The sequence below is a fragment of the Pristiophorus japonicus genome, chromosome 15, assembly GCF_044704955.1.
Source record: "Pristiophorus japonicus isolate sPriJap1 chromosome 15, sPriJap1.hap1, whole genome shotgun sequence".
Classification (NCBI taxonomy): Eukaryota; Metazoa; Chordata; class Chondrichthyes; family Pristiophoridae; genus Pristiophorus; species Pristiophorus japonicus.
Window position 1 is genome coordinate 173883222 of NC_091991.1, and position 21530 is coordinate 173904751.

Here is a 21530-nt window from a genome sequence, read left to right on the forward strand (position 1 = left end):
TGTAAGGGTGGCACCAAGCTGGCAGATCCCTGGACTGAGAGGCATCTGTCATATTACAGAGGCAGTTTAACAGGGTTAACACCTGGGCCTATCAGTGGCAAATGAAGTCATACTTAAAGTAAGAATAACAGGCACATGCACAACATGGGTGGAACGGAACAACTAGCATTTATATAATATAAACATCCCAAGGCACTACACAGGAGCATTATCAGATAGAATCTGACACGAAGCCAAAAAAGGAGACATTAAGACAGGCTTGGTCAAAGCAGTAGGTTTTAAGGAGCATCTTAAAGCAGTAAATTGTATAGGTCTAGATCTGGGTGAGACATCGGGAAGTGGTTTTGTTCCCAGAGAATAGTAGGCCTCTCATGTTATGGAACAAGCTGCCCTCTCATGTTATGGATGCAGACTCGCGGAATTCTTTCCTGCAATCCAGCCTGAGAAGCCACACAGAGGACAGCAGCGAAGCTGATCGCTGGTCGGCGAGGGAGGGAGCAAAAATGAAAGTGGCGTTGTTAATCCTCAGAAGAAGATGTCTCGAGGAGGGGGAGGCTTAAAAAAGACATTTTATGGGCTAGAGAAAGTCAATCTCAGACTATACTCTCACATGCAGCAGGGCAGCAGGACAGGAGAGCGTAGATTCAGAGAGTGGTGAGAATGTGGAACTCACTACCACAGGGAGTAGTTGAGGCAAATAGCACAGATACATTAAAGGGGACGAGGGAGAAAGGAATAGAAGGATATGCTGATAGGGTGAGATGAAAAGAGGTGGGGGGGGTGACTCGTGTGGAGCATAAACACCGACACAGACCAGTTGGGTTGAATGGCCCATGACTGTGCTGTAAATATTATGTAACGAGAGCAAATTTAAGTTAGTCATAAACTATTTCTTTACATAGAAGGTGACAACAGATGGAACAGGTTGGCAGGAAGTAAGGTTGAGGCCAGAACATTGGGCTCATTTGAAAAACAGTTGGATGCTATAATGGAAATACAAAGCTACAAGAACAATGCAAAGTCCTCGAGAGAGAGAGAGAGAGAGAGAGAGAGAGAGCCAAAATGGATACGACATTCAAATGTTTGTAATACTTAAAAATAACAAGCGTTACATGGGAATGTGTTGGTTTAACTACATTATTCTATTATCAACCTATAGTTTAAATAGAAAGAATTATACTACACACACTCTAAATGCTGAAAGCATCAAAATGAAAGTACTTTTATTGTCAGCCACCTGAGAACCAGAACAAAATTAAGTTGGCCGTGTTTCGTTGTAAAAAAAAAACAATGGTTGGGGCAGGGGGAGTTCTCCCCGGTGTCCTGGGCCAATATTGATCTCTCAGCCAACATCATTGCAATGACAGAGTATCTGGTCGTTGTCTCATTGCTGTTTGTGGGAGCTTGCTATGCGCAAATTGGCTGCGTTTGCTGCATTACAAAAGTGAGTACACTCCAAAAAGAAAGTGCTCCGTTGGTTATAAAGCGCTTTTGGGCGTCCTGAGGTCACGAAGGGCGCTATATAAATGCAAGTCTTTCCTTTTTATTTTTAATGGTGCTGCACGCTTTCTCACTTAAACTCTGCATCCCAATCCATACTGCCCCTTATTGTCCCTTCTTCACTGCACCCATGCCGTTTAAGACGGGCTCGCTTTGAAGAGAATTCTAGATCGTTAGTTATTTTTGGAGACTGCTGACGTTGGAGCCAGGTTTGAGAATCTGTCCTTGTTCCAGGAATGAGGAAAATGCTTAACCACAGCCATAACCCTGAAACCGAAAAGTCACAGCACTTTCAGATTGTGTTTGGACAAGAGTTTTGATGGAATCTTTTCTTTACCTCCCAGCCCCCATTTCTTTTCCGAATTTTTGCTTTAAAAGCCCCCATATGATAGCCCAACATGGGAGGGTTTGGGCTCTCTCAGTAACGGGCAATATCAAGGTGATTAGCAGTCGCGTCCTTAGTCTACAAATGGCAGAAGGAAGGAGACGGGCCTCCCAACATTTCCATCATTCTAGTTTCACCTCCATCTGCGTCAACTCTCGCTGAACCTTCGCAAAACCGGAGGCTGTAATTCCTTTCGACTGTATCCAGTATTCTTTTAAGCAAGGTATGGTGCTGGGCAATGGAGTGCTCTCCTATTTCAGGCACCCGGTGTCAGAATCAAGCATTCCATGTCAACTGCAGCACAACCAGAAGCAGTGTAAAGCTCCCGCTACTGTCTCCCTGTGATGTACCTCAGCAGAATAGTGCGACCTCTAGCATTCCCCCCCCCGCCCCTCCCCCCCTCCCCACTGCCACCCCGCATTTCCAAAACCAACCATCTGTGGCCTGAGTGATGCCACCTAGCAGTTCTGAGCAATTGCCCAATGCCCTCCAGGAATGGGGCTTTGAAGTGAAATTTGCTTCATTGAGAACCCCTTCAGCCAGCAAAAAATCATCCTAGTGTTCTGGGCTGCATAGAATAGTGCAGCACAGAAGGAGGCCATTCGGCCCATCGAGTCTGCGCCGGCTCTTTCGAAGAGCAATCCAGTTAGTCCCGCTCCCCCCGCCCTTTCCCCATACCCCTGCAACTTTTTCTCTTTCAATTATTTAACCAATTCCCTTTTGAAGGCTACCATTGAATCTGTATCCACCACCCTATCAGCAATGCATTCCAAATCCTAACCACTCGTTGCATAAAAGTTTCTCCTCATATCGCCGCCTCTGGTTTCTTTGCCAATCGTGACCTGGGTCGTGACCTTTCAGTCACTGGAAATACTTTCACTTTATTTACTCCATCTAAACCCTTCATCATTTTAAACACCTCGATCAATGAGCTCCCAGTTTTTGCTGCAGCTGAAGCCAACTACTGATCAAGACCATATCATCATGTCCCTCCGTCTTAACTTGTTTGTGTCTGTGAAGAGTCTGCCCAGGAACGGCTTTTGAGACCAGGTCCCAGAGGTAAAGAACCGGAGTTCAGCCCCACTGTGCCACCCAGTTTCCCCCACAGTGTTTCGCTCACGAAATCGCAGAGCGCGCTTTGTACTTACTACTAATAAATCTAGGTCGGTTAAGAGCCGAGGGAGTTTCACACTACATCTAGCGATGCTGAATCTGACCTGGGAATGCCTGATGCTGTCACTGGGTGCCGGAAATGGATCGTGTTCCATTCAACCAGCTCTAATGTCCCTCGACATGTCTTGTGTCTGCTTTATTGTGCATGGATCACTTGTAATTTTCTCCTCCTTCTTAGGATACTGATAGCTTTCTCACCATATGGAGAGGCACACATTAACTCACTTGATGGTGCTCTTTAAGAACAAACTGATGTCAGAGACCAAGTGGAAAAACACATTAAAGCAATGTCTAAACTTTACCACCTGTTTCACGCCCAGACACAGATTTAAAGTAATTGGTGCTGTAGCAGGATTAGAGAGGAGTTGAGGAGAACTTTTCTTCACCCAGAGGGTGGTGGGGGTCTAGAACTCGCTGCCTGAGAAGGGCAGATACCCTCACCACATTTAACATAGAAACATGGAAACATAGAAAATAGGTGCAGGAGTAGGCCATTTGGCCCTTCGAGCCTGCACCACCATTCAATATGATCATGGCTGATCATGCAACTTCAGTACCCCATTCCTGCTTTCCCTCCATTCCTCTTGATCCATTTAGCCGTAAGGGCCACATCTAACTCCCTTTAGAATATATCTAGCGAACTGGCCTCAACAACTTTCTGTGGTAGAGAATTCCACAAGTTCACAACTCTCTGAGTGAAGACGTTTCTCCTCATCTTGATCCTAAATGGCTTACCCCTTATCCTTAGACTGTGACCCCAAGTAAAAAGTACTTGGATGTGCATTTGAAGTGCCGCAACGGGCAGGGCTACGGACCAAGAGCTAGAAAGTGGGATTAGGCTGGGCAGCTCTTTGTCGGCCGGCGCGGGCACGATGGCCTCCTTCTGTGCCATAAATTTCTATGATTCTATGATGCGACCTCTCTCTTTGTAAAAAGCCTTCTCCAAACCTCTCATGCATTTGGGCAACCCCCCTAACATCAGCTTCCCCTCTGGGAAGAATCCACAGGGTGTTCACAAGTGTTAAAGGCTTTACATAAATGCAAACAACAACAACTTATATTTAAATAGCGCCTTTAATGTAGTGAAATGTCACAAGGCGCTTCTCAGGAGTATCAACAGGAGATAACACAATTTGACACCGAGCCGGATAGGTAGAAATTAGCGCAGGTGACCAAAAGCTTGGTCAAAGAGGTAGATTTTAAGGAGCGTTTTAAAGGAGGAAAGAGAGGTAGAGAGGCAGAGAGGTTTAGGGAGGGAGTTCCAGAGCTTGGGGCCTAGGCAACAGAAGGCACGGCCACCGCTGGTTGAGCGATTAAAGTCAAGGACGCTCAAGGGGGCAGAATTAGAGGAGCGCAGTCATCTCGGGGGGTTGTGGGGTTGGAGGAGATTACAGAGATAGGGAGGGGCAAGGCCATGGAGGGATTTGAAAACAAGGATAAGAATCTTGAAATTGAGGCGTTGCTTAACCGGGAGCCAACGTAGGTCAGCGAGTACAGGGGGTGATGGGTGAGTGGGACATGGTGCGAATTAGGACACAGGCTGCCGAGTTTTGGATCACCTCTAGTTTACGGACAGTAGAACATGGGAGGCCAGTCAGGAGTACATTGGAGTAGTCAAGTCTAGAGGCAACAAAGGCGTGGATGAGGGTTTCAGCAGCGGATGAGCTGAGGCATGGGTGGAGATGGTCGATGTCACAGAGGTGGAAATAGGCGGTCTTAGTTATGCTGCGGATATGTAGTCGGAAGTTCATTTCAGGGTCAAATGTGACACCAAGGTTGCATACTGTTTTCAATGCTTAAAAATGAGCTTTCTTACCCCTCGTACCAGCTCCTCTGTCAGTGCCGATGTTTAACCAGCCATGGGAAGGACCACGGGAGCAGCTGAGGCTATACCTCCCTTCCGCATTTCCAGCAACCCCCACCGGGGGCACCTTCCCCACCGAATCATCAACAAGCAGGAGCTCATTGCCTGCAAACTCATCGGCACTAGTTAAATTCCCAAATCCTTGGTACAACAGCCGGTGCTGAATAAAATATGCCAGTTATATAGCTGTCGAGAAGGGTTCCAGCACAAACTACTCGAGCTGCTGTGCAACAAACACCGTGGAATGCATTTGGGTTCCAAATATAGACTGTAACATTGGGAGATATTTGTGTAACATCCTGAGCCACAAGTTGATACATTAGACTTTATCTAACAAACCCCCCTCGCAAGCTGCCAGCCTCATTCTGCTGCCTCCCTGCACTGCCAGGACTCCGATAGGTTCCGTTAGTGGCACTGGAGTTTTGCAGGATTGTTCAAAGGAGGGAAACCCTGGGGTCATCAGGAGATATTTCTGGAGGGCCGGTCTAGCACTTGCACTGGGATCAAACTCCTCGCCCACAGATATCCAGCCCCCCCAAATCTCAAGACCCCTTGTTTTAAGAGATCCCATGGCTCTATTTCGAAGACGAGCAGGGGAGTTATCTCCGAATGTCCTGGCCAATATTTACCCCTGTCATTGTGGAGCAGGCGGAGGATGGTGACAAACTTTTGAGGGCAGCCGAATTTGAGGAGGACACTCAGTATTCCCTCACGGTTGACGGCATCGAAGGCCTTTGTGGGGGGTCAAAGAAGGCCATGTACAGAAGTTGGTGCTGCTCCCTGCATTCCTCTTGAATTGGACGCGCGGTGATCCTCGACTCCGGGGGAGTGCCTAAGAAGGTGATTTATCCCTCAACCAACACTACCGAGAACCGATTAACTGGTCATTCATCTCATTGCTGTTTGTGGGAGCTTGCTGTGCGCAATATTGGCTGCCACATTGCCCACATTACAACAGTGACTACACATCATAGAAACATAGAAAATAGATGCAGGAGTAGGCCATTCGGCCCTTCGAGCCTGCACCACCATTCGATAAGATCATGGCTGATCATTCCTTCAGTACCCCTTTCCTGCTTTCTCTCCATATCCCTTGATCCCCTTAACCATAATGGCATTGAATTGTTTTGTGTATCCTGAAGTCATGAAAGGCGCTAATTAATGCACATTCTTTCCATTTAAATTATGACATTAAAGAATTTATAAGGTGAAATAATCTTACCCGATCAAGATTTGACTCTATCCATACAGTCAATGTATGTATAATGTAATTTTGATGTACTGGATACATATTGATGTTGTGAATGACCCTTCCCCCTCAGTCACTCCCCACACAAACACCACAGCACCCATATTTTGGGGGGAGAATGGTTCTCTCATGGAATCCGACAATTGCTTTTACAGCTCACGTAGAATCATAGAAGTGTACAGCATAGAAAGAGGCCATTCGGCCCATCATTCCTGTGCTGACTCCTTGAAAGAGCGATCCGATTAATCCCACTCCCCCTGCTCTTTCCCCATAACCCTGCAAAATTTTCCCCTTCCAGTATTTATCCAATACCCTTTTGAAAGTTACAATGGAATTTGCTTCCACTCAGGCAGCACATTCCAGATCACAACAACTCACTGCGTAAAAAAATTCACCTCACCTCCCCTCTCTTTTTTTTTTGCCAATTACCTTAAATCTGTCACTGCTGGTTACCGTCCCTCCTGCCAATGCAAACCATTTTTCCCTACATACTCTATCAAAACCCTTCATAATTTTGAACACCTCTATAAAATCACCCCTTAATCTTCTCTGCTTTAAGCAGAACAACCCCAGCTTCACCAGTCTCTCCACACAACTGAAGTCTCTCATCCCTGGTACCATTCTGGTCAATCGCCTCTGCACCCTCTCCAAGGCCTTGACATTAAAAAGTGCGGTGCTCTGAATTGGACACAATGCTCCTACTGATGCCTAACCAGTGATTTATATCTTGTACTTGGCAGTTGGTGAGGCGCGAGTCCGGGGTCGGAGGCCTATAAAAGGCCCAGCGGCAGCGAGAGGCGACGGCAGTTGGTGAGGCGCGAGTCCGGGGTCGGAGGCCTATAAAAGGCCCAGCGGCAGCGAGAGGCGTACTGGTGCAGCTACAGGGAGAAGGCAAAAAAGATGTAGAAAGAAACAGAAAGGTGACGTCACAGCCAAGGGGGTAAGTGATTGGCTGGTGATTGGTGAGTAGTTTTTCTTTCTTCTCTTCTATAACAGTGAGTAAACTTTAGCATTGTTGTTGCCTATCTAAGTGTTAAGTCATGGCAGGAGAGCTCGGTCGGGTGTTATGCTCCTCCTGTACCATGTGGGAACTCAGGGAAGACTCCAGTGTTCCTGACGACTACATGTGCGGGAAGTGTATCCGCCTCCAGCTCCTGACGGACCACATTGCGGAGTTGCAGCTGAGGGTGGATTCACTCTGGAGCATCCACGATGCTGAGAATGACGTGAGTAGCACGTGTAGCGAGTTGGTCTTACCGCAGGTGAAGGGTCCACAGCCAGATAGGGAATGGAAGACCAGCAGGAAGAGCAGTGCAAGGAAGGTAGTGCAGGGGTCCCCTGTGGTCATCCCCCTGCAAAACAGATACACTGCTTTGAGTACTGTTGAGGGGGATGACTCATCAGGGGAGGGCAGCAGCAGCCAAGTTCATGGCACCGTGGCTGGCTCTGTTGCACAGGAGGGCAGGAAAAAGGGTGGGAGAGCGATAGTGATAGGGGATTCAATTGTAAGGGGAATAGCTAGGCGTTTCTGCGGCCACAACCGAGACTCCAGGATGATATGTTGCCTCCCTGGTGCAAGGGTCAAGGATGTCTCGGAGCGGGTGCAGGACATTCTAAAAAGGGAGGGAGAACAGCCAGATGTCGTGGTGCACATTGGTACCAACGACATAGGTAAAAAAAGGGATGAGGTCCTATGAAAAGAATTTAAGGAGCTAGGAGCTAAATTAAAAAGTAGGATCTCAAAAGTAGTAATCTCGGGATTGCTACCAGTGCCACGTGCTAGTCAGAGTAGGAATCGCAGGATAGCACAGATGAATACGTGGCTTGAGCAGTGGTGCAGCAGGGAGGGATTCAAATTCCTGGGGCATTGGAACCGGTTCTGGGGGAGGTGGGACCAGTACAAAGCGGACGGTCTGCACCTGGGCAGGACCGGAACCAATGTCCTCAGGGGAGTGTTTGCTAGTGCTGTTGGGGAGGAGTTAAACTAATATGACAGGGGGATGGGAACCAATGCAGGGAGACAGAGGGAAACAAAAAGGAGACAAAACCAAAAGACAGAAAGGAGACGAGGAAAAGTAGAGGGCAGAGAAACCCAAGGCAAAGAACAAAAAGGGCCACTGTACAGCAAAATTCTAAAAGGACAAAGGGTGTTAAAAAAACAAGCCTGAAGGCTTTGTGTCCTAATGCAAGGAGTATGCGTAATAAGGTGGATGAATTAACTGTGCAAATAGATGTTAACAAATATGATGTAATTGGGATTACGGAGACGTGGCTCCAGGATGATCAGGGCTGAGAACTCAACATCCAAGGGTATTCAAAATTCAGAAAGGATAGAATAAAAAGAAAAGGAGGTGGGGTAGCATTGCTGATTAAAGAGGAGATTAATGCAATAGTTAGAATGGACATTAGCTTGGATGATGTGGAATCTATATGGGTAGAGCTGCAGAACACAAAAGGACAAAAAACATTAGTGGGAGTTGTGTACAGACCTCCAAATAGTAGTCGTGATTTTGGGGAGGGCATCAAACAGGAAATTAGACGTGCATGCAATAAGGGTGCAGCAGTTATAATGGGTGACTTTAATATGCACATAGATTGGGCTAACCAAACTGGAAGCAATACGGTGGAGGAGGATTTCCTGGAGTGCATAAGGGATGGTTTTCTAGACCAATATGTCGAGGAACCAACCAGGGGGGAGGCCATCTTAGACTGGGTGTTGTGTAATGAGAGAGGATTAATTAGCAATCCCGTTGTGCGAGGCCCCTTGGGGAAGAGTGACCATAATATGGTGGAATTCTGCATTAGGATGGAGAATGAAACAGTTAATTCAGAGACCAAGGTCCAGAACTTAAAGAAGGGTAACTTTGAAGGTATGAGGCATGAATTGGCTAGGATTGATTGGCGAATGATACTTAAGGGGTTGACTGTGGATGGGCAATGGCAGACATTTAGAGACCACATGGATGAACTACAACAATTGTACATTCCTGTCTGTCGTAAAAATAAAAAAGGGAAGGTGGCTCAACCGTGGCTATCAAGGGAAATCAAGGATAGTATTAAAGCCAAGGAAGTGGCATACAAATTGGCCAGAAATAGCAGTGAACCCGGAGACTGGGAGAAATTTAGAACTCAGCAGAGGAGGACAAAGGGTTTGATTAGGGCAGGGAAAATAGAGTACGAGAAGGAGCTTGCAGGGAACATTAAGACGGATTGCAAAAGTTTCTATCGATATGTAAAGAGAAAAAGGTTAGTAAAGACAAACGTAGGTCCCCTGCAGTCAGAATCAGGGGAAGTCATAACGGGGAACAAAGAAATGGCGGATCAATTGAACAAGTACTTTGATTCGGTATACACTAAGGAGGACACAAACAACCTTCCGGATATAAGAGGGGTCAGAGGGTCTAGTAAGGAGGAGGAACTGAGGGAAATCCTTATTAGTCGGGAAATAGTGTTGGGGAAATTAATGGGATTGAAGGCCGATAAATCCCCAGGGCCTGATGGACTGCATCCCAGAGTACTTAAAGAGGTGGCCTTGGAAATAGCGGATGCATTGACAGTTATTTTCCAACATTCCATTGACTCTGGATCAGTTCCTATCAAGTGGAGGGTAGCCAATGTAACCCCACTTTTTAAAAAAGGAGGGAGAGAGAAAACAGGGAATTATAGACCGGTCAGCCTGACATCAGTAGTGGGTAAAATAATGGAATCAATTATTAAGGATGTCATAGCAGTGAATTTGGAAAGAGGTGACATGATAGGTCCAAGTCAGCATTGATTTCTGAAAGAGAAATCATGCTTGACAAATCTTCTAGAATTTTTTGAGGATGCTTCCTGTAGAGTGGACAAGGGAGAACCAGTTGATGTGGTATATTTGGACTTTCAGAAGGCTTTCGACAAGGTCCCACACAAGAGATTAATGTGCAAAGTTAAAGCACATGGGATTGGGAGTAGTGTGCTGACATGGATTGAGAACTGGTTGTCAGACAGGAAGCAAAGAGTAGGAGTAAATGGGTACTTTTCAGAATGGCAGGCAGTGACTAGTGGGGTACCGCAAGGTTCTGTGCTGGGGCCCCAGCTGTTTACACTGTACATTAATGATTTAGACGAGGGGATTAAATGTAGTATCTCCAAATTTGCGGATGACACTAAGTTAGGTGGCAGTGTGAGCTGCGAGTTGGATGCTATGAGGCTGCAGAGCGACTTGGATAACTTAGGTGAGTGGGCAAATGCATGGCAGATGAAGTATAATGTGGATAAATGTGAGGTTATCCACTTTGGTGGTAAAAACAGAGGGACAGACTATTATCTGAATGGTGACAGATTAGGAAAAGGGGAGGTGCAACGAGACCTGGGTGTCATGGTACATCAGTCATTGAAGGTTGGCATGCAGGTACAGCAGGCGGTTAAGAAAGTAAATGGCATGTTGGCCTTCATAGTGAGGGGATTTGAGTACAGGGGCAGGGAGGTGTTGCTACAGTTGTACAGGGCCTTGGTGAAGCCACACCTGGAGTATTGTGTACAGTTTTGGTCTCCTAACCTAAGGAAGGACATTCTTGCTATTGAGGGAGTGCAGCGAAGGTTCACCAGACTGATTCCCGGGATGGCGGGACTGACCTATCAAGAAAGACTGGATCAACTGGGCTTGTATTCACTGGAGTTCAGAAGAATGAAAGGGGACCTCATGGAAACGTTTAAAATTCTGATGGGTTCAGACAGATTAGATGCAGGAAGAATGTTCCCAATGTTGGGGAAGTCCAGAACCAGGGGTCACAGTCTAAGGATAAGGGGTAAGCCATTTAAGACCGAGATGAGGAGGAACTTCTTCACCCAGAGAGCGGTGAACCTGTGGAATTCTCTACCATAGAAAGTTGTTGAGGCCAATTCACTAAATATATTCAAAAAGGAGTTAGATGAAGTCCTTACTACTAAGGGGATCAAGGGGTATGGTGAGAGAGCAGGAATGGGGTACTGAGGTTGCATGTTCAGCCATGAACTCATTGAATGGCGGTGCAGGCTAGAAGGGCCGAATGGCCTACTCCTGCACCTATTTTCTATGTTTATGTTTCTACTCTTGTACTTCCTTGCTCTTGCACTCTATGCTTCTATTTATAAAGCTAAGGATTCCGCAGGCTTTCTTAACAGCTGTAATGTATGCACCTGTGAGGATGCTCAAAGGTCGGTAGAGCTGTTGAGTTGTGAGTGGTTTAGCCAGTCACGTGACGTTCACAAGGCTCAATAAAACCCCAGCCAGTTGGGTTCGGGGGATCCACGATGCGTCAGCTGGTTGTGAGCCTGGTGGATGAACTGCTAATGTGTCGTGTGATTGTTAAACCTTTGCTAATAAACCAACTAGTTCTTAATAGCAATGTGTTGCTATTAATTCTTAAGCAAAGAACCGATGAAGCAAATACAGTACAGCATCTTTATCAACTTGTTGCACCACCTTCAAAGATTTGTGCATATCATTATAGGCAGTCCCTCGAATCGAGGATGACTTGCTTCCAAGTCAAAGAGTTCACAGATGTTTCAACGAAGGACATAAAATTTCAGGTCCCGAACTAAACCTTGAAGGGTGGAAGATGCCTGTGCGTGGATTTTTTTAACGTGTGGTGACCGTTGCACACCAGCCACCACACGGGCTTGACAGTGGCAAGGATTAACCAAGACGACTGGAGACCAGCTCTGCTGCACGGACCTGGTATGCGCACATATCGCAGTGTGGGCTGGCCCGTGCTGCCCCTGGGCCCTCGCCTCTTCTGGCCCCGAACTCACGCCTTTCCTGGGCCCCGGTCACGTCGCTCTACAATCTCTCGCTGCTCCTTCGCCCCGACCTCGCCGCTCCTGCTGTACCTGCCCACGCTTCAATCACCGACTTGGATCTTGGTGACGTCCCTCTTCACTGCCGTTGCTCTTCTGCTCCAGCACGTGCTGCTCCCTGGAGTGGTACACCACCCCGCTGAGGTCTCTCTGTTCCTGCACCCTGTTTACCATTGTACCATCACATCGACATCTGAATAAATGGTCGCCAAAAACAAAGCACTTTCATTATTAAATTATAACCTTTTTAAGTATCTGCAGCATAATCTCATTTGGTCGTCGAGAATGTAAAAGGTCAAGAGACCTACCATTATATATCCTAAACCGAATCACTTTGGTAAGTAGTTCAGGGGATGCTCTGTCTTCCTGAAGTCTCTAATGGCACCAGAGCGGCACAATCAATGTGCCTTTGCAATACTATCTATACCTTCATTGCGTTTAAGTGCAGCATTAGCAGGCCTTCACATTCAAAAGCATATTGGACATAATTAAGAAAGAAATGGAACCTGTGGGAGCTGTGCTCGCTTTTCACATATGTCGGCATGATTCCTATACATAATGCTTCAGGAGACGCTGTTGCTAGCTGGGCTCAGTCTAAGTAATGCAAATAATTATTTCCCAAACTTAACTGATCAAACTTTTATTAAGCAACGGATTCGCCATGAAACACTGAATTGGTCTACTTTGCAATGCGCACACAAACTACTTAAATATGCCAGAACCAAGGCACCTTAAGATTGTAAAATATTTCCTCCATATCTTAAAGGCATGGCTCCTGATCCACTTAGATGTCGCCATCTGGAAAATGCCCCAGATCAGTTGAGAACCAGATGGTCGACTCAGATAATTAGCTGTCTGACCAACCAAGATAGCCGCTAAGAACTGCAGCACAAATAATGTGGAGACAGAAACGTCATGCACACAGGGGGCAGGGGGCCATTGGGATCGTCAATCAACAACGTGGAACAACCTGATCAATTGCACAAGCCATGCACAGTCGCACCCCCATATCCCAAATGTCTGCTGTGCGCGTGCCATACCCTTTCATTGTCTCGGGTTCTTCAGTAAAAGTGAGACGAGCCCACTCTATACCATTGTTTCCAGGCTTCTTAAAGGACTTCAGCACTCCCAGCACTCAAAGCGAGCTTAATAATTAATGCCAACATATGTCAATACAGGGCTCTAGACATGGCCAGGCAGACAACAGCTCATTGGAAATGTATCACCAACTTGTACTCCATCCCATCCTTGTTACTGCCACAAGGGCATAATACTGTCGAGCAAAAGAAAGAAAGATTTGGATTTATATAGCGCCTTTCACAACCACTGGATGTCTCAAAGTGCTTTACAGCCAATTAAGTACTTTTGGAATGCAGTCACTGTTGCAATGTGCAAAACACAGCCAGCTATTTGCACACAGCAAGCTTCCACAAACATCAATGTAATAATGACCAAATAATCTTTTATTTTTGTTATGTTGATTAAGCGATAAATATTGTCCAGCACACCAGTGAGAACCCTGTTCATCTTCGAAACCATGCCATGGGAGCTTTTACATCCACTTGAGAGAGCAGACGGGGCCTCGGTTCAACGTCTCATCCGAAAGACAGCACCTCTGACAGTGCAGTGCTCCCTCAGTACTGCTGCCAGCCTAGATTTTTGTGCTCAAGAACCTGGAGTGGGACTTGAACCCACAACCTTCTGACTCAAAGGCAAGAGAGAGAGCTACCCACTGAGCCACAGCTGACACTCTGTGCAACAAAACCTTTATTTTAAAAAGGGGAATAGTTATGAGAATTGTCACATGGTCCTCCATGCTATGAAAGGGATACACCCATGGGTAAATTCGACACTCCTCCCAAAAGGAAGCCAAACTCAGAGGGAGTCAGAGCTACACCCGTCACTGATGCACACTCCCTTCAAATGCAGTTCTCTAACTGAGTGCAGGAACATTGGATTCACATAAAAACATAAGAAATAGGAGCAGGAGTAGGCCATACGGCCCCTCGAGCCTGCTCAGCCATTCAATACGATCATGGCTGATCTGATCATGGACTCAGCTCCACTTCCCTGCCCGCCCCCATAACCCTTTACTCCCTTATCGTTTAAGAAACTGTCTATCTCTGTCTTAAATTTATTCAATGTCCCAGCTTCCACAGCTCTCTGAGGCAGCGAATTCCACAGATTTACAACCCTCAGAGAGAAGAAATTCCTCCTCATCTCAGTTTTAAATGGGCGGCCCCTTATTCTAAGATTATGCCCTCTAGTTCTAGTCTCCCCTATCAGTAGAAACATCCTCTCTGCATCCACCTTGTCAAGCCCCCTCATAATCTTATACGTTTTGATAAGATCACTTCTCATTCTTCTGAATTCCAATGAGTAGAGGCCCAACCTACTTAACCTTTCCTCATAAGTCAACCCCCTCATCCCCGGGATCAACCTAGTGAACCTTCTCTGAACTGCCTCCACAGCAAGTATATCCTTTTGTAAATATGGAAACCAAAACTGCACGCAGTAGTCCAGGTGTGGCCTCACTTATACCCTGTACAGCTGTAACAAGACTGCCCTGCTTTTCTGCTCCATCCCCTTTGCAATAAAGGCCAAGATTCCATTGGCCTTCCTGATCACTTGCTGTACCTGCATACTATCCTTTTGTGTTTCATGCACACTCACACTCTGAGAAGCCTACCTTTGAGTGTAAAGAGCTCATGGATTACTCTATTTCCAGGACCGAGACCATCCATGCAGCTACCTCTGCTGCTACCTTCCCTTTTTTACCCCCGTTTGCTTCTGCTCTCTCCAGAGTTTCTTGTCCACTCCAGCCTTAATCCTTCAGGTTGTCTCTCCCCTCTCCCCTCCCGTCCTCTCTAGGTGCATCTTTTCCATGAGACTCACCTCCTTCTCCCTACATCTCCTTCCCTCTCACCTACAACACTCAACTACTTGACTCTCCTACATTATAACAGTGACTACACTGCAAAAAGTACTTCACTGACTGCAAAGCACTTTGAGACGTCCGGTGGTCGTGAAAGGCGCTACATAAATGCAAGTCTTTCTTTCTCTCTTGTACCCTTTCCTGACCGCTAAACTCGCTGCCATTGTTAAAGGTTTCACTCCATTCCCTTCTCATCAACGGTCCATGCAATAGTTCCTATTCATTGGGTCTTAAATGGTGGGTGATTGACAGCTCTGACCTCTGGGACCTTGGACTAGATAAATCCTGGGAAATTCCCCCTGCTCCGGCAGGAAATCTGACTTTTGGGGATGAACCGAGGTTTGCACCGCCCACAATGAACTCCACACTGAGAAGGCCTACCAAGCAAAACATCTGACTGCTTCATCCAAAATCTTGCCACTCATCAGACTGAAAGAAACCCATTCTTATTCTAATACCTTGTGGATAGATGCTAATTTTAATGGGTTTTTTTTCAGTATGTTTCGATGGTTTTGGTTTTGATGCATTAATTAACTAGTATATAAAGGTAGTGGAAGGAGTGTGCAGCGAACCAGACTCTCCACCCACCCTTTCCTCCAACGACGGTGTGTCCCAACTGCGACAGAGACTGTATCAGACTGTACAGTCACCTGAGAACTCACTTTTGGATTGGAAGCAAGTTTTCCTCGATTTCGAGGGACTGCCTATGATGATGATATAAATCTGAGCAAGTAGTTTTAATTGACCTACATTGGCTCCCGGTCCGGCAACGCCTCGATTTTAAAATTCTCATCCTTGTGTTCAAATCCCTCCATGGCCTCGCCACCCGCCCGCTCCCCCTCCCCCCACCTCCCATCTCTGTAACCACCACCAGCTCCACAACCCCCGAACTCCCCAAGGAAGCAGTTGAGGCTAGCTCATTGAATGTATTCAAGTCACAGATAGATAGATTTTTAACCAATAAGGGAATTAAGGGTTACGGGGAGCGGGCGGGTAAGTGGAGCTGAGTCCACGGCCAGATCAGCCATGATCTTGTTGAATGGCGGAGCAGGCTCGAGGGGCTAGATGGCCTACTCCTGTTCCTAATTCTTATGTTCTTATGTTCTCCGCGCTCTTCCAATTCTGGCCTCTCGCACATCCTTAATTTTCATCGCTCCACCAAAGTCGGGCATTCCTTCAGCTGCCAGGGCCTTAAACTCTTGAATTCCCTCCCTAAACCTCTTCTCGTCTCCACCTCTCCCTCCTCCTCTAAGTCGCTCCTTAAAATCTACCTCGTCACCCTATCCTAATGACCCGAACATTGTGACGCCTCTGATGTGCGTACAATGTGCGCATGGACCCGAAGAGGCTTCACAAATGCCGGTTCTCGGCGCACAATGTGCATGTGAAGCTTTTGCGATCGCACACATCTGCGGGAGAAGGACATTGACGGGCAGAGATTTGTGCTATGTGCCCAACTCCTGCCCAGCGAATGCCCTTCAAATTCTTACTCTGGCAAAAGCAGGCATACAGCTTACCTTTACCAGGGTAAGAGTTTTAAAACATAGAAAAATTAAATGTTATTGCTTATTTTTATATTAAAAGCCCTGTCTATGAAGGTGGGTTTATTTTTAACACTTTTAAATCAAAAAATATTTTTTTCTCTAAAACATTTAATTTAATGTAATTTTTATTAATTAAAAAAAAGTGATGTTTTTTTTAATTTATGTGCGTGTTTTATTTGATTTCAGGGGTATTCTCATTGATGGTAAGGGGAGCTGAGAGCCCCCATCACTATGAAGGCAAACACAACATTGTGATTGGTGGTTCAGGCCCACGTGATCCGAGGATACGCATACATTCCCAGAATACGTGGGCCGATACGCCGGACTGCGCAGCTAGGCCTCAGAGAGCAAGTCTATGTTGCTCCAGGACCACCAGGTAATTTTGTTAAAAAAATTTCAGCCAGAGGCGTTCGCCCGCAGGAAGCCTCCGACCTCAGTTTTCGGGTCAATATCTCTTTATGTAACTCCGTGTCAACCTTTGTCTGATTAAACCCCTGTGAAGCGCCTTGGGACGTTTTACTATGTTAAAGGCGCTATATAAATGCAAGTTGTTGTTGTAGTATCGTGCTTAGTATTTCCTTGCAGCTAATGGCTCTGAAGAGTATATTTCACAAATTTCTGCCTCCCAGGGCTTTGTTCCCAAAGAGTGTATGTGACGAAATTGTAGACAGCACTCTATAATTTTCCATTCATTGATGAGAAGCGGGTCTGTGATTTCCCCTCCTGATATCCCTTTGGACAAAGCCACATACCCGTAAATGTTCCCATTTTCAGGATTGAAACCCTCAAACAGTCGCCAGTCACATCTCAAAGCCTCTTGGCTCTTCCTTCCTGCTGAAGGAATTTGGTTTGTTGCTTAAAGTGGGCGTCAGACAAGGTGACCAGAGCCAACCCTTTACAGGGTTGTGCAATTTAAAATTAGCATTTTTTTAAACTCATTCTGGGATGTGGGCGTCGCTGGCAAGGCCGGCATTTATTGTCCATCCCTAATTGCCCATTGGGAAGGTGGTGGTGAGCCGCTGCCTTCTTGAACCGCTGCAGTCCGTGTGGTGAAGGTGCTCCCACAGTGCTGTTCGGGAGGGAGTTCCAGGATTTTGACCCAGCGACGATGAAGGAACGGCCGATATATTTACAAGTCAGGATGGTGTGTGACTTGGAGGGGAATTTGGAGGTGGTGGTGTTCCCATGCGCCTGCTGCCCTTGTCCTTCTAGGTGATAGAGGTTACGGGTTTGGGAGGTGCTACTGAAGAAGTCTTGGCGAGATGTTGCAGTGCATCGTGTAGATGGTACACACTGCAGCCACGGTGCGCCAGTGATGGAGGGAGTGAATGTTGAAAGCGGTGGATGGGGTGCCAATCAAGCGGGCTGCTTTATCCTGGATGGTGTTGAGCTTCTTGAGTGTTGTGAGCTCCAGGAAAGGGGAGAGTATTCCATCACAATCCTGACTTGTACCTTGTAGGTGGTGGGAAGAATTTGGGGAGTCAGGAGGTGAGACACTCGCCGCAGAATACCCAGCCTCGAACCTGCTCTTGTTGCCACGGTATTTATGTGGCTGGTCCAGTTAAGTTTCTGGTCAATGGTGACCCCCTGGATGTTGATGGTGGGATCTTCGGTGATGGTAGTGCCGTTGAATGTCAAGGGACGGTAGTTAGACTCTCGCTTGTTGGAGATGGTCACTACCTGCCACTTGTGTGGCGCGAATGTTACTTGCCACTTATCAGCCCAAGCCTGAATGTCATCCAGGTCTTGCTGCATGCTGGCACGGACTGCTTCATTTTCTGCCAGCATTGATGATTAGGCCTGCTTTTGATAGGGCAACTGCTTAATTCTCCAGAGAGAAGATGAAAAAACTTGGCAAGGATTTGCAAGGTCATTCTTGACCTATTTGGTTTGCATCCCTGTGGCGCCAAAAGACAGGTAGTAATGGCCGAAGCTATATCCTGCCTTCCCATAGGAAATGGGTTAATAATGTATCCTGTTAATGGTCTTTATGCTCTCACAAGCCAAACCTGATCATTAAATCACAGCCAAAATCCATATTCCTTTCTAGTTAAAAAAAAATCTACAAATAACAGTTCTCTAAATGTTAGCAATGCAGTCCTTCAATTCTGTCATAAAGATTATTAGACTTGTGTCAACTTTGTCCAGAGGTATGCCAACATTTTGCCAATATGACGCAGAATCAGGCAAGAAAACGCTTTAGCACGGCAAGATGCAGCTCCACTGCCAGTGAATCGGCCCAGATTTGCCCGACTGACCTGCAGACGTTGAACACAAAGTTTTAAAAGTAGCTTTTTGTCCAGGGTTTTGACTGAAAAGAAAAGTGCTTTTTATATGCCCGGTATTCTACCGACATGAATTGGCTACTGTAATGCACGCACCTGTGAGTATGCTCACGAGTTTGTAGAGTTGTTGAAGATGGTGGTGTCCACCGGTACGCTCGCGGCCTTCCGCGAGAGGTGGGCGCCGGAGGGACTGGAGTGCATCATCATCCCTGGCAACCAAATTTAAATTTGATTTTACATGTTTTAAAGTTTAATTTGTTTTAATTGCCGGGTTTTTAGTGTCCCCCTCCCCTTTTATAGGGGGCACTTGTAAAATATATAATTTTAATGCCCCAAAAAGAATCACAAAAAAAACACAAAAAACAATAAAAAACCCCAAAAATATAAAAAAAGAGGGCAGTTAAAAGTGTCTGGAGTGTCCCCCAGATCGGGGGGGCACTTGATCTAATGTTTATTTTGTCCTTCCCCCCTCCCCCAAAAGAGTTGTAGAGCTGTTGAACTTGTTTAAAGTATTGCAACTAAAATAGTGGTAGAGCTATTGCAAGTGCCCTTGCCAAAAGGGCGCACTTGATTTAAAGTTCTACTCAAAATAGTTGTAGAGCTGTTGAAGATAGAGCACGTGGTGTCCACCGGTACGCTCGCAGCCTTCCGCGAGAGGTGGGAGCCGGAGGGACTGGAGTGCATCATCAGCCCTGGCAACCAAATTTTAACTTGATTTAAGTTGACTGTGTCAGTTTTAGTGCCCCCCCCCCACCCCCTTTTTAATCAGGGGGCACTTGATTTACAGATCAACTAAAAATATTTGTAGAGCTGTTGAGTTGGGAGTGGCTTAGCCAGTCACGTGATGTTCACAAGATTCAAGTTGGGTTCAGGGGATCCACAATGAGGCAGGTGGTTGTGAGCCTGGTGGATGAACTGGTAATGTGTAGTGTGATTGTTAGACCTTTGCTAATAAACCAACGAGTTCTTAATAGCAATGTGTTGCTTAAGCAAAGAACCCATGAAGCAAATACATTACAGTTGCCACTCGAACTAAGCACAACCCCTTTTAGTTGAGAAACTAAAGTGAAGGTTTCAAGGCCCATCAAGATTGAAATGGAGAAAAGGGATGAAGCAAATCAGGAAGCAGCCGTGTCAAGCTTTGGGTTTTAGCAGCCTGGGTATTGCAGGAGAAACAAAAGGCCAAATAATGTAAGGAATTCCACAGTGTTGAGGTTCTGAAAGACAAAAAAAAAATCAAGTTCGAGGGGGCGTAGACGGCAGAGAGAGGGCACAGTGCCTGCCAAGGGACTGAAATATGGGGGTACAACCCATTTCTATTGGGATTCTACCTGGTGTAACCTGCACAGAACATTCCCATTGTGGGGTGGGTTGGAGAGAGGGGGAGGGGGGAGGGGGTTGGAGGGGTTTCTGTGTCCATCCCTACCACCTCCCCCACATCAAGGGGGCCTGTCTGGGGGCAATCCCTGGCTGCCCCAGGGATATGACATAGGGCGAATGGTATTTCCATCAACAGCTGTTGCTTTCTCATTGTCTCACGTTCTGGGAGCCTCGCTCATTCACCAAAACCTGAGAGCCAGACTTGTCATTGGGGGGAGCTGGGATCCTTTCCCACTGGATGGCAGATGACCCCTTGCGTGGATAAGCATCTAGTGAGGTACGGGGGTTTTAGCCAGCTCGGTCCACAGGCTACCACAGGTTACTCAACCGTGAGCTCAGCACCGACTGGGAGATCCAATCTGGGGCTTCCCCTGATCCGTATAGTCCAACTTGTGGTAAATTCTACTAACTGAGCCAGTGGCTGAGCTCACCCTGAGCTTTCAAACTGAAAATGGGAGCTTGGTTCCCACGACTGGGCTATGACAGTAGATTAGACAGTGATGAGGGGATTCTCCTGTCCTGTGCAGCATTGCTCCCTCAACCCAGACCACAAAAGCAGATGGAATGGTTACTCATCTCATTGCTGTTTGTGGGACGTTGCTGGAGCAGAAAGAAAGAACTTCCTTTAATTTCTAGAATGCCCTCTATGACCTCGGGATGTCCCAAAGCGCTTCACAGTCAATGTCCTTTTGCAGTGCAATGACTGTTGTAATGCTTGCTATCTTTGCCCACATTACTGTTGTGTTGGTGTAAGGGAGAGTCTGCACTATCCAGCAACCTTTCAGAGATATCGCTCCACCATTGGCAGCGGTGCCTTCAGCTGCCTGGGCCCTGAGCTCTGGAATCCCCCTCTAAACCTCTCTACATCGCTACCTCCTTTAGGACACTCCTTCAAACCAACCTCTTCGACCAATCTGTCCTAATATCTCCTTATGTGGCAGTGCGTCAAAAGTTTGTTTGATAACGCTCCTGTGATGAACCTTGGGATATTTGACTGCGTTAAAGATGTTGGGTACGATAGTGTAGTTCAATCCGCAAGTGTGACCCTTGTCCTCACCTTTCACCCCACCAGCCTCCATGTTCAACGGATCATCCTCCGCCATTTCATCCACCTTCAGCATCATCCCAATCACATCTTCCCCTCCCCTCTCAGCATTCTGCGACACTCTGGTCCATTCCACAGTCACCCCCAGCACCCCCTCCCCTTCCCACGGCATCTTGCCGTGCAAGCGTAGCTAATGTAACACCACTTTTTAAAAAGGGAGGGAGAGAGAAAGCGGGTAATTATAGACCAGTTAGCCTGACATCAGTAGTGGGGAAAATGTTGGAATCAATTATTAAGGATGAAATAGCAGCACATTTGGAAAGCAGTGATAGGATTGATCCAAGTCAGCATGG